Here is a 12446-nt window from a genome sequence, read left to right on the forward strand (position 1 = left end):
ATAAATATATACATAATACAGGTCAACAAACACAGTTAGTCTCAGAGTCATTCAGTCTCAGTTGTTATGTCACTGTGCGTCACGAGTAGACACTCTCAGTCTCTGACCGACCGTCATCATCAGAGCTCAGTCCAGTGAAGTCCAGTCCACCAGGCACCACCACACCACCTACCTTGTTATTAGAGTAGTTCAGTAGAATCAGGCAGTAGACACTCTGTCGTGACAGTTAGTAACACGACACAGGGTCACCGGCTCACACTAGGACACACAGGACACTGACTAACTTCTTGCAGAAGACAGTGGACACCTCCTGAATGATCCTCATTTACTCCTTATGCCGACGAACAACACTCACTGATGGCGCACATGACAGACAACACCTCCTGACCAGTGCGCTGCGCCTGCCATCCGTTTCGATCTGCCTCAAATTCCCGCCCAGCAACTCAGCCAGCCCAGAGACTGAGAGACTGAGGGGGGATTGGCTGAGGGGCGGGCAGGCAGGGCTGAGGGCTCCCGGAGGCTTGAAGATACAAGCCTCCGGTGGGAGCATTATGGGCCGCAAGAAGAGACTGCTGCATTGGCTCTAATTCTACACTGGGTGGCATTTTCTTGCGGCCCATACAATAGTAATTACAATTATATTCATATTGCGCAATGGAAGTATAGCTAGCCTCTACTTCCTTGCGCAATATGAATGTAATTGTAATTACAATTACTTAACGTTTTTTTAAACAATATAAATAAAATAAATTACAATAAAATAATGAATTTGGTGGAGGGGTGGGGGGGTTGTCACCTTTTATGATGGGGAAAAAAAAAAAAAAGATTATTTTTTTAATTATTATTTTAATATAAAAAAGGCTGTAATACCCACATTGGCCAGGGGAGGCACTGCCTCACCTGCCTCCTATGAGTGCACGTCACTGCTTTGAGGAGGCACTACACCAATTAAATGATAGTTCAACATACAGACCTTTAAATGGTAATCCTACTATCACTATCTTCAAGAGGCAATTTCTATCTCTACTGGATGAAGGTGTATATTTAGTGGTGTTTAAGAATGATGATGTACAGCAACTGCTACCTGAATTTCCTGTAGTACCTATGTTCCATTACCTCCCAAAAGTACACAAGAATCCAGTCCAGCCACCCGGTAGGCCAATTGTATCTGGCATCGGTTCATTGCTTGAGCCACTATTGGAGTGGCTGGACTCGATTCTTCAGCCTTTGTTGAGGAATTTATACAGCTATCTGAGAGATTCTGCACACTTGCTTGATAACTTAAAAAGCTTTGTATGGCAGAGTGACTTCTCTTGGATAGTTGTTGACATTGCATCACTTTATACATCTATTCCCCATGCTCTTGGATTGAGGGCTATCAAAAAATTTTCTTGACAAATTCACAGTGTATGAGATACCAAGACTTATATTTGTTCTATACTGGAATTTCTTTTAACCCATAACTTTCTAATGTTTAATGAGATTTATTATATCCAAATATGCCCCTCATTTGCCAATTTATATGTAGGTTATTGGGAATTGTTGTATATACAGTATATAATAATGAACATTGTGTATTTACTAAGAACATCAAGTTCTACAAGAGATTCATTGATGATCTTGTTTTGATTGTGGATCGGTCTCTTGATGACAGTGGTTTTGAGACATTTATTTAATTCTTGAATAATAATGAAATGTGTCTCAGATTTGTAGGTGGATTTGATCCGAAAAAAATTGACTTCTTGGATGTGACTCTTGAGGGAGAGGTGGAAAGTGGGAGAATTTTATCATGAACTTATAGAAAACCTTCTGCGGGCAACACGATATTGCACGCCAGTTCGTTTCACCCGCCTACCAAGGGGACAGTTTATAAGGCTAAGACGTAATGCTAATGATAACGACATTTATCTAGAACAGGCGAACCAACTAACTGATAGGCTGGCCCTGAGAGGTCATGATAGAGTAAAGTGGATAGAAACTAAAATACAAGTGAGCACTATAACAATTCATACTGTGAAGACAAAAATGTCTGATACCTCATTTAAAGACAGTGTAGTATTTACCACGGAATATACAACTAAATTTCCCCCGAATTGTATTGATTCTGAAAAGAAATCTACCCATTCTTGCTTCTGACAATGTCCTCCATAGTCAAATAAAAAATGCAAATTTGTCTCTAAAAAGCCACAGACATTAGCATCGAGATTGTCCCCAAGTATGGTCCCTAGAGGGACGCTCACAGGGGGTGGTAATTGGCTTAGGAGAAAGGGGAATTTTAAATGTGGAGCTAGAACGTGTCTTACGTGTGACATGATGGTAGTAACAAGACAGTTGATAATAATGAATATGAGATTTCTTTTTACGCCAGTTGCAAGACCCGTTTTGCTATTTACCTCCTTAAATGTAATATCTACCATGTACAGTACATAGGTAAGACAACGAGGGAGGTAAATGTGAAAATTAGGGAACATGTGAATGATGTAAAAAATGTTATGTTACTGAAACCAAAACAGCAGCAAAGAAAACTGAAAGGAAGAAAAAATAACATAGCAACAGTGTATAACCAATCAGGATACAGCATACAGACTCTCTGCACACACTAGCCCGCCAAGCCTCCTTCCACCTCCCACCCTGGTTTTTACCTTAATATATAAACACCTAACAGCAATTAGGTGCAGCTGTCACTAATGATCCAGGATAGAGACACTACTTCACACTCACAGCCTCTGAACTGACACTTTATCATATTCTGTTACACTTTCCCAACTCTCATTTACTCACCACACATTTCACTCACTCTCAGTTTACACTGCCTTATATCAGACATATTTCCCTTCTCCCTCACCTTTTGTGTCCATTCCCTCTCCTTTAGATTGTAAGCTTGAGAGCCTCTTTACCTGTAGGCCACTTTGTATTTAAAGTGAACTACTACTGATTGTGCTCAAGGGCAGGGCACTCTTCTCCTTTTGTATAACTCAATTATTTCATCTACAACTGTAATGTACCCCAATAATGTACTTGTTTGTTTGTGTATGTAATGCATCCCTGTAATGTTCCTTTATTTCTTGTATAGCGCTACGTAATCTGCTGGCGCTTTATAAATACCTGATAATAATAATAATAATAATAATAGTAATAAAGAGTCCAAAACAATCTAAGTCCTTCCTCTTTTCTTTGCTGCTACCAAGACAGCAGGTCACGTATTCTCTTTATATATTGTATTTTAATAGACTTTATGTCATTAATTTTCAACTAGGCAAATAGAAGTATTTATTTATTTATTTAACTAAGCTATTATTTGGCTAGATTTAGAGTTTTGCGGCCAAAGGGGTGCGTTAGCTACGCGTGTTTTTTCCCCCCGCACCTTTTAAATAACGCTGGTATTTAGAGTTCTCTGAAGGGCTGCGTTAGGCTCCAAAAAGAGAGCGTAGAGGCATATTTACCGCCACTTCAACTCTCAATACCAGCGTTGCTTACGGTAGCGGCCAGCTTGAAAAACGTTCTCGTGCACGATTCCCCCATAGGAAACAATGGGGCAGTTTGAGCTGAAAAAAAACGTAACACCTGCAAAAAAGCAGCTTTCAACTCCTAACGCACCTAACACCCTAACATGTACCCCGAGTCTAAACACCCCTAACCTTACACTTATTAACCCCTAATCTGCCGCCCCCACTATCGCTGACCCCTGCATTTTATTATTAACCCCTAATCTTCCGCTCCGGACACCGCCGAAACCTACATTATCCTTATGAACCCCTTATTAACCCTTATTAACCCATAACCCTCTTATTTAATAAGAAATAATTTATTTCGTTAGATTTAAATTATATTTAACTTAGGGGGGTGTTAGGGTTAGGGTTAGACTTAGACTTAATAAAATTTATTATAGGTTTTGCGAGGCGGGAGTGAGGCGGTTTAGGGGTTAATACATTTATTATAGTGGCGGTGAGGTTCAGTCGGCAGATTAGGGGTTAATAAGTGTAGGTAGGTAGCGGCGACGTTGGGGGGGGCAGATTAGGTGTTAATAAATATTATGTAGGTGTCGGCGGTGTTAGGGGCAGCAGATTAGGGGTTCATAGGGATAATGTAGGTGGCGGCGGTGTCTGGTCGGCAGATTAGGGGTTAAAATTTTTTATTAGAGTGGCGGCGATGTGGGGGGACCTCGGTTTAGGGGTACATAGGTAGTTTATGGGTGTTAGTGTACTTTAGAGCACAGTAGTTAAGAGCTTTATGAACCGGCGTTAGCCCAGAAAGCTCTTAACTCCTGACTTTTTTCTGCGGCTGGAGTTTTGTCGTTAGAGTTCTAACGCTCACTTCAGCCAAGACTCTAAATACCGGTGTTAGGATGATCCCATTGAAAAGATAGGATACGCAATTGGCGTAAGGGGATCTGCGGTATGGAAAAGTCGCGGCTGGAAAGTGAGCGTTAGATCCTTTCCTGACTGACTCTAAATACCAGCAGGCGGTAAAAACCAGCGTTAGGAGCCCTTAACGCTGGTTTTGACGGCTAACGCAGAACTCTAAATCTAGGCGATTGTTAGATAAAGAATCATATGTTCTTATCTTACTAACTTTTTTTTATTTTTTTATTTTTTTTTTAAGGCAAATGTTTTATTAGAATATATTACAATCCCCACTTGTCATTTTTTTTCTATGGTATAGACTTAAACATTTTCCCCCTTTTTATGAGTGGCTTCAATTATTGCCACTTTTACCTCACAACGGAGCAGCCGCTTTCAAAAGACTGACTGCTCTGTTTTCTGTCACCGGACCGTATACCGGTCCCTCGTGACTCTCTGCTCACTGCCCCTTTTTCTGAAACAGCTCCGGTGCCACTCAGATCTCGCGGACACACATCTGACTGGTGGCTATTCATAATTATTCTGGTTGGATGTGTGAGCCCTGGCCTGTGTCGGCTCCAGCGCGGGGGTGTGGTGGTAGGATTGTTTCTTAATTAAATAAATTAACATTTATAATTGGGCATTTTACAAAAAATGTACAAAGTGAGGCATATTATTTTATATATTTTGGGAAAGCTCTGTTTGTTATTTTGCTAATTAGCCGTTTTTCCCGCCAAAATTGTTTTTTTAAAAAAAATAATAAAAAAAATAAAGGTTTTATTATAACAAATTTTCCACATAAATATACACAAGCTCTTATAGCATATTGCTTAGCCCTACTACCTTTCATGCCAAAGGTCTCAGGTTTGAATCCAACCCCTGCTTGTATAGTACAATTTTAAAAAACATTTTCTGTCAGTAACGTTTTTTATGTCAAATATCATAAAGCTTTCACAATAGCTTTGTGGACTTTCACTGTATGCTTGTAGATTGTAGGTTCAGGGTTCAAATCCTGCCTCTCTTTTTATTAAAACATACATTTAAAAAAAAAAAAAAAAAAAAAAGGGTATAACTAAAATGTTTCAGAAGGGTTTGATTTTTATTTCAATATTTTATTTTTTCATTTAGATCAAACACACTTTTCTTTTCATCAATTAAAGAGATGGAGTCTGCCCTTAAACATAATGTTCCTTCTCCCCCTCCAAATGACAAAGTTTTACAACAACCCCAATCCCCTCATTTTGAGGAATCCTCATCCTCTGATTCAGACCCTCCAGCGTCATTGGAAGCCTCATTCTCGCACTGCCCCACATAAAGGCAAGGCGCCAAAATCTAAAGCCCTTCCCCCAGGCGTTTCACATAGGGGTGCCAGAACCTCCTCCCCAGAGGCTAAATGGGGTAAACAAACCCTTTCCCCCCTGGGTGTACAAAAGGGGATTCAGAGCTCAGACTCTGAGAATTTTGATATGGAGGACTATATGGAGTCCTTTCCAGTATTAGATTGGGAGGGGGATCCTCAGTCTGACCTAGATCTTGATCCATGTCCAGTTCCTCAGACTGGGGCTTCTCGCTCCTGGTCTTCTCATATTCAACTAGAAGACAAAATGGTTGACCGGGCTGGGAATCCCATCTTTAGCCCTAAACACATTAAACATCCCAGGTCATCGGACTGGGCATTAGCTCCTCATCTCTCTCGTTTTTTGCAGAGATCTCTCAGAAAGCCCCTCGATCATGAAGATCGCAATAAATTATGAACAGAATGCCGTAGACCTTCACTCCCTGGTAGGGAATCCGTAACGCCTGAGTTTGACGCTAAACTCGCTACTTTTCTAACTAGACGGGGAAGGGATCCTAGGAAGGGTCTAGACAAGGCTCTCAGAGGTGTTCAGGATAAACTCCTGGACACTTCGGGTCCTTTGGCCCAGATTTTACATCTTTCAGATGAAGCCCTTTTGTCTGACTCTCCTTTGGATCCTTTGCCATTCGAGAATGGACTTTTTGAGCTTTCTGCTTCCTTGGCAATGCCAACATAGCCATTTCTACTGAACACAGAAGATCTGCCCTCTTGAGAATTAATCCTAGATTGGCTGTTCTCGCTGTCGAGGAAGCAGGCTCTTCAGCCAAGGGTCTTCTTTTTGGAGAACCCTTTTTGGATATTATGAGGCATTATGTTTCCACCTTTACTTCTATTGATAAGATTCAAGCCTCCCTTAGAAGAGTTTTTAATCCCTCTAATCGGGTTTTTGGCAGGGCCGGCAGATTCAGGGGTCGTCTGCCCGGCCGTCAACAGTTCATGGTTCAGCAACGCCAAGCAGTCGCCTTCCAACAGTACCCCTCCTATCCTCAGAGATCATTCTTCCCACCAAAATCACGAGCTGTCAGGACCAGATCAGCCCTTCCCAGGCCCACCTTACCTCCAGGACCTCCCGCTACCCAGAGTGAGTACTCCTCCTTTGTACCTGACTTCTTTCCTCACATCTCCCTTTGCAGGCAGACTGTCCCTTTTTTCCCATATGTGGGATTTAATTTCTCAGGACCCTTGGATTGCTCAGACTGTGAGAGACTTCAAGCTGGAATTCATAAGCCCTCCTTTCCAGAGTGCTCACCCAAGACCCATGAATCTTTCAAAATCAAATATAGACCTTATTGGTTTAGAAGTTCAATCTCTCGGTCTCAAAGGGGCAATAGAGGAGGTTTTGAACCCAGAGGGAGGATTTCTAAGCAACCTCTTCCTAGTAAAGAAGAAGAAGGTGGGTTTCAGCCTGTCATCAACCTTCGGGAATTAAATTACTTTGTGGGATACCGCCATTTCAAGATGGAGGGTATCCACATGCTCAGGGACCTACTCCGTCTTGGAGACTGGTTCGTCCGCCTGGACTTGACGGATGCCTACCTTACGATTAAGATCGACAAGATCAAATTGGAAATTCGAGAGGTGCTGGCATCCCCCATGGTATCTATCCGCCAGCTTTCCAGAATCATTGGACTCCTCGCCTCTTCCATTCAGGCGATCTTTCCTGCCCCTCTGCATTATTGAGCAATGCAGAGGCTGAAGATTCAGTCTTTCAGAGAATGCCGTTCATATCATCAGATGATTTGTTTGAACTAGGAGGTCCAGGCAGAAATGTCCTGGTGGCTCCTACACATGGAGTCTTGGAATGGCAAGGCTATCTTTGGATCCTCACCAGACTTTGTACTCTCTGTAGTCTTCTGGGTTGGGGAGCGTCTTTCGAGACCGCTGCAACGGGAGGATCTTGGTCCCCCCTGGAGCAGTCATTACACATCAATTGTCTAGAGCTTTTGGCGGGCTCTTTTGCCATCTACTCTTTCTCCAAACAATTTACGGACTGCTGCATCCTCCTCCGTATGGACAACATATCTGCGGTCCAATACATCAACCGCTTGGGAGGTACGAAATCCAAGATACTATCAGATCTTGCCTCAGAACTGTTCAGGTTCTGTGCCTCCCGCAACATTTCTCTCCGGGCTCAATATATTCCTGGAGTTTCCAATACTGTCGCGGACTCTCTCATTTTTGGAGAGACTCCAGCGATTGGCGGCTGTTGCGCCCTATTTTTCTGAAGATTCAGAGAATATTTGGTCCCTTTTCGGTGGACCTTTTCACTTCCAGGATCAATTATCAGTTGCCTTGTTATTTCAGCTGGCTTCCAGATCCGGGGAGCGAAGCCTCGGATGCTTTCCTACAGAATTGGCCACAATCTGGAGCTTACGCTTTCCCTCCCTTCTCTCTCATCACAAGAACCCTCTGGACAGTCAGGAGATTCAAATGTTCCCGGACAATAATTACCCCCTTTTGGCCAATGCAGCCTTGGTTCCCACTTCTTCTGGAGATGGCTGTTTCTCCGCCTCTTCTTCTACCCAATCAGCACGACATTCTTTCAGACCCGAAGGGAGAACCTCATCCCCTGATTCTCCAGGATCGCCTTCCCCTGCTGGCTTGGCAGATTTCAGGGGATCCTGGTCTTCCGAAGGCCTTTCTAAAAAGCTCAACTTCTCCTTCGAGAATCTTGGGCCCCTGGCACCAGGAAATGTTACTCTTCTGCCTAGGCATCATGGGTTAGTTGGTGTTCTCACAGGCAAGTTGATCCCTTTTCAGTTCCAGTAGTTTTTATTGTAAATTTTCTTTCTGAACTTTTTTCCCAAGGGAAAGCTTACCGCTCCATTAATGTCGTCCGTTCTGCAATCTCAGCGGGTCATTTTCCGATCAATGGTAATCCGGTTGGAAGGCATCCCCTAATTTGCCGGATTTTAAAAGCCATTCGATTGAAGGTTCCCCCTCCCGCTCGATATTCTCACCTGTGGGATGTTTCCATCATGTTATCCTTTCTTAGGAATTGGCCTCCCAATGCAGAGCTTTCCCTTAAACAATTGTCGGCCAAATTGGCTATGTTGCTCTGCTTGGTTTCCTTCCGCAGGATCTCAGATATCCGTGCGCTGGACGTAGAAGGCATTTCCTTTTCCCCTGAGGGAGTTACCTTTTCTATCTCTAAACGCATAAAATCCATGTCATCTTCCATTTTCTATCCCTATTTCCCTGAGGATCCTCAACTCTGTGTGGCTCTCTGTTTGAAATCTTATCTTTCTAAGACGATTTCTTCCCGCCCTTCTTCTGGGGGTCAATTACTGATCTCCTTTGTTCCCCCCTGTCTCTTCCCCTACTTTAGCTAGATGGGTTCGTTGGCTCATGTCCTCCGCAGGCATTGATCTGTCGTTTGGAGCTCATTCCGTTCGGGGGGTTGCTGCATCCAAAGCTCTTTTAGCAGACAGTAATCTTCACGATATCCTTAAAGCCGCAGACTGGTCTTCTTCAACCACCTTTTCTCGTTTCTATTTCAAACCCATTATTCACGCTTCTGAGTCATTACTTTTATTGCGTTAAAATTGCAAAAATATGAAGCCTCCTGTCTTGACATAAAATTCAGATTATTATAACCTTGGTGACTAAATAATCTTGATTTTATTAAAGACAGGAGGCAAATATTTTCCCACCCTTTTCTTCTTGCCTCTCCCTGTGTAGAATTACAAAATATATATATATATATATATATATATATATATATATATATATATATATATATATATATCAGGGTAGAGATATTAAAATGTTTATATATATATTTTATGGTTATATTTTTTTCTATAGTTCTGTACCTAAGAGAATATTTACTTTTTGTCATTTTATTTCTTCTTCACAGTTTAATTCTCTGGACTGGATTTTTCCTTGCATCTCTTAAGGCTCGGCTAGGATCTTCCACGAAGCTTCGAATTCCTTTCTTCACAGGATGTTATTGATGTTCATTCTTCTGTAGTCTTTCAAGAGTTTCACCAAAGAAAAGAGGAAGGACTTAGATTGTTCTGGACTCTTTATTACTATGCTGTATCCTGATTGGTTATACACTGTTGCTATGTTATTTTTTCTTCCTTTCAGTTTTCTTTGCTGCTGTTTTGGTTTCAGTAAAGAATAATGCAAAAATATTCGCCTCCTGTCTTTAATAAAATCAAGATTATTTAGTCACCAAGGTTATAATAATCTGAATTATAACAAAGACTCCACTGTTGCGAGACATTTCAATCAGATTCATTTTATGAGTATTGGTGATTTTTCTGTGAAAGTTATTGATTTGGCTATAACTCCACCTAGAGGGGGGAACAGGTATAAAATCCTTGATAAAAAAGAACTATACTGGATTTATAAACTTAAATCTAGAATTCCCTTGGGCTTAAATTTAGAATGGGACATTAGCTATTTTGTTTGAAATATGTAACAAAAAAGCTCTACTTGCTTGTTCACTCTTCTATATAGATATCCATTTCTAAAAACAACTGTTAGGATATGTGTTGTGTAGATAAATACGTTTATTACTTATGAGTGTATCAAATCTAGATCTAAATTTAAATGTATTTTAATCTTAATGTTAAGCTTCGGTGTTGGGCATTATATGTATTCTTGCATCTATTGATGAATATTTAAATGCAGGAATCAGTATAGCATAAAATTATTCAAACCAATGTGAAGTTATGTCTAGTAATGATATGCACATATATATATTTACACAACTTAGTTATTTTCATCTTTGAGCTATTATGTTGTAGCTGGATTAGGTTATCCTATGTTGTTTTTTCATCTTATCTCATATTTGTTTTGTAAATGAGACTAGGTGTTATAAATAAGATTAGATATTATTCATTCTCACCTTTCACATCTTATGTATCTTGCATATGTACATATTTAACTTGTACAATTAATTAGAATAATCACATTTCTAGAGGTAGATTCTTGAATTGTATAAATGTATATTTATGGATTGTTATTTTTGTCATCATGCACCATGAATTTTGATTTTTCTTATGTACATATATATTATGTTTAATACATGGTATCCTTTATTCTGTTATATCTGTAAGTTATGCGTATGAACTAGATATTGTTTATGTATGTTATCTTCTTTTAATGTTTTTGCTTTTGCTATTAATTGCATAGGGACATTAAGGGTTAATCTGCTTATGAATGTCTATTACTATATGAGGGTGTCAGCAGTCTATGAGTAAGCGCCACTAGGGGCACGAAACGCGTCAGACTTTCTTATCCTTGTTTTGTACCATATTTTAAACTTTTGTTATAAATTTCTCTTTTTTATCCCACTGCTGTGCTGCCGGACTTTGTCTCTTTCTTACGTTGGATGCAGTTGGTTCTCTGTTTTTGGAACCGGCATTGCACGCTGCCTCTGTGGATCATTGCTCTTACTGTATTTGCCATTGGCGTCTGACGTCATTCGCTAGTGCCCAGAATTTCATGCGGCCTGTGGGTTTGAGCGGCCTCTGTCTACTGTTTAATTTGGGGTTTGGTCTGTTTGATTTGTCTTCAATGTTTCTTTAAAAAGGGTAAATTTGCTATTTCTCATATGTACAGATTGTTTAAAGTCTCAAGGTGAAAATATTAAGAATTGTATTAAACGTGAAGGGAGGTTGCCAGAAGTGGTCAGTGTTGGCAGAACATGTTAGGGAACAACAACTTCAAATGCCTACGTGACCACTGATCTTTTGTTTTTGATGTAATAAAGATAATAATATAGCCAAATGGATAAAATGCAGTTTTCTTATTTCTAATATTCTTGACTTGACTGTATATACAGAGTTGCTGTATATACAGAAATTTTGGGGCAGGGCTGCATTTGGGATTAGTAAATTCTTGAAATTCTCTGTAAAATTCATGTTGAAACACATTTTGTTTTTATGAACAGTAAAAGTCATTGATATTGGTAACCTTTTGCTAAATACAATCATTCTCATTGGAAGTGGTTTCATTTTTAAATATTAAAGAATAAGGTGAGAAACCGTTTATTAGTAGAACAAAATTGATTCATTACATGGTATTGGGAAATATATGGAGAAATGGAGATGATTTATCAAATCTTTACAGTGGATAGATCAAAAAGCAATTATTAATTTTTATCTTAAGATTTTCTTGTAGAAGTATGTTTAAAGGAACAGTCTAGTCAAAATTAAAGGGATAGTCTAGGCAAAACTAAACTTTCATGATTCAGATAGTTCATGCAATTTTAAACAACTTTACAATTTACTTTTATCATCAACTTTGTTTTGTTCTTTTGGTATTCTTTATTAAAGGCTAAATCTAGGTAGGCTTGCATGCTATTCTCTAAGCCCTTAAAGGCTGCCTCTTATCTCACTGCATTTTGACAGTTTTTCACAGATAGACAGCACTAGTTCATGTGTGCCATATAGATAACATTGTGCTCATTCCTGTGGAGTTATTTATGAGTCAGCACTGATTTGCTAAAATGCAAGTCTGTCAAAAGAACTGAAATAAGGGGGTACTCTGCAGAGCCTTAGATACAAGGTAATCACAGAGGTAAAAAAGTATACAGGTGGCCCTCGGTTTGTGCCGGTTCAATTTGCGCCGTTTCAGAATAACGCCCTTTTTTCTCAGTCATGTGACTGCTGTTGAAATGCACTGAGAAGCAGTGTGCATTGATTAAAATAAGGACAGGCCAGTAGGTGGAGCTATCCGCTTGTGTTACAGCAAAGATATGCAAGCTTAAAGGGACATGAAGCCCAAAAAAATTA

The sequence above is a fragment of the Bombina bombina genome, chromosome 5, assembly GCF_027579735.1.
Source record: "Bombina bombina isolate aBomBom1 chromosome 5, aBomBom1.pri, whole genome shotgun sequence".
Lineage (NCBI taxonomy): Eukaryota > Metazoa > Chordata > Amphibia > Anura > Bombinatoridae > Bombina > Bombina bombina.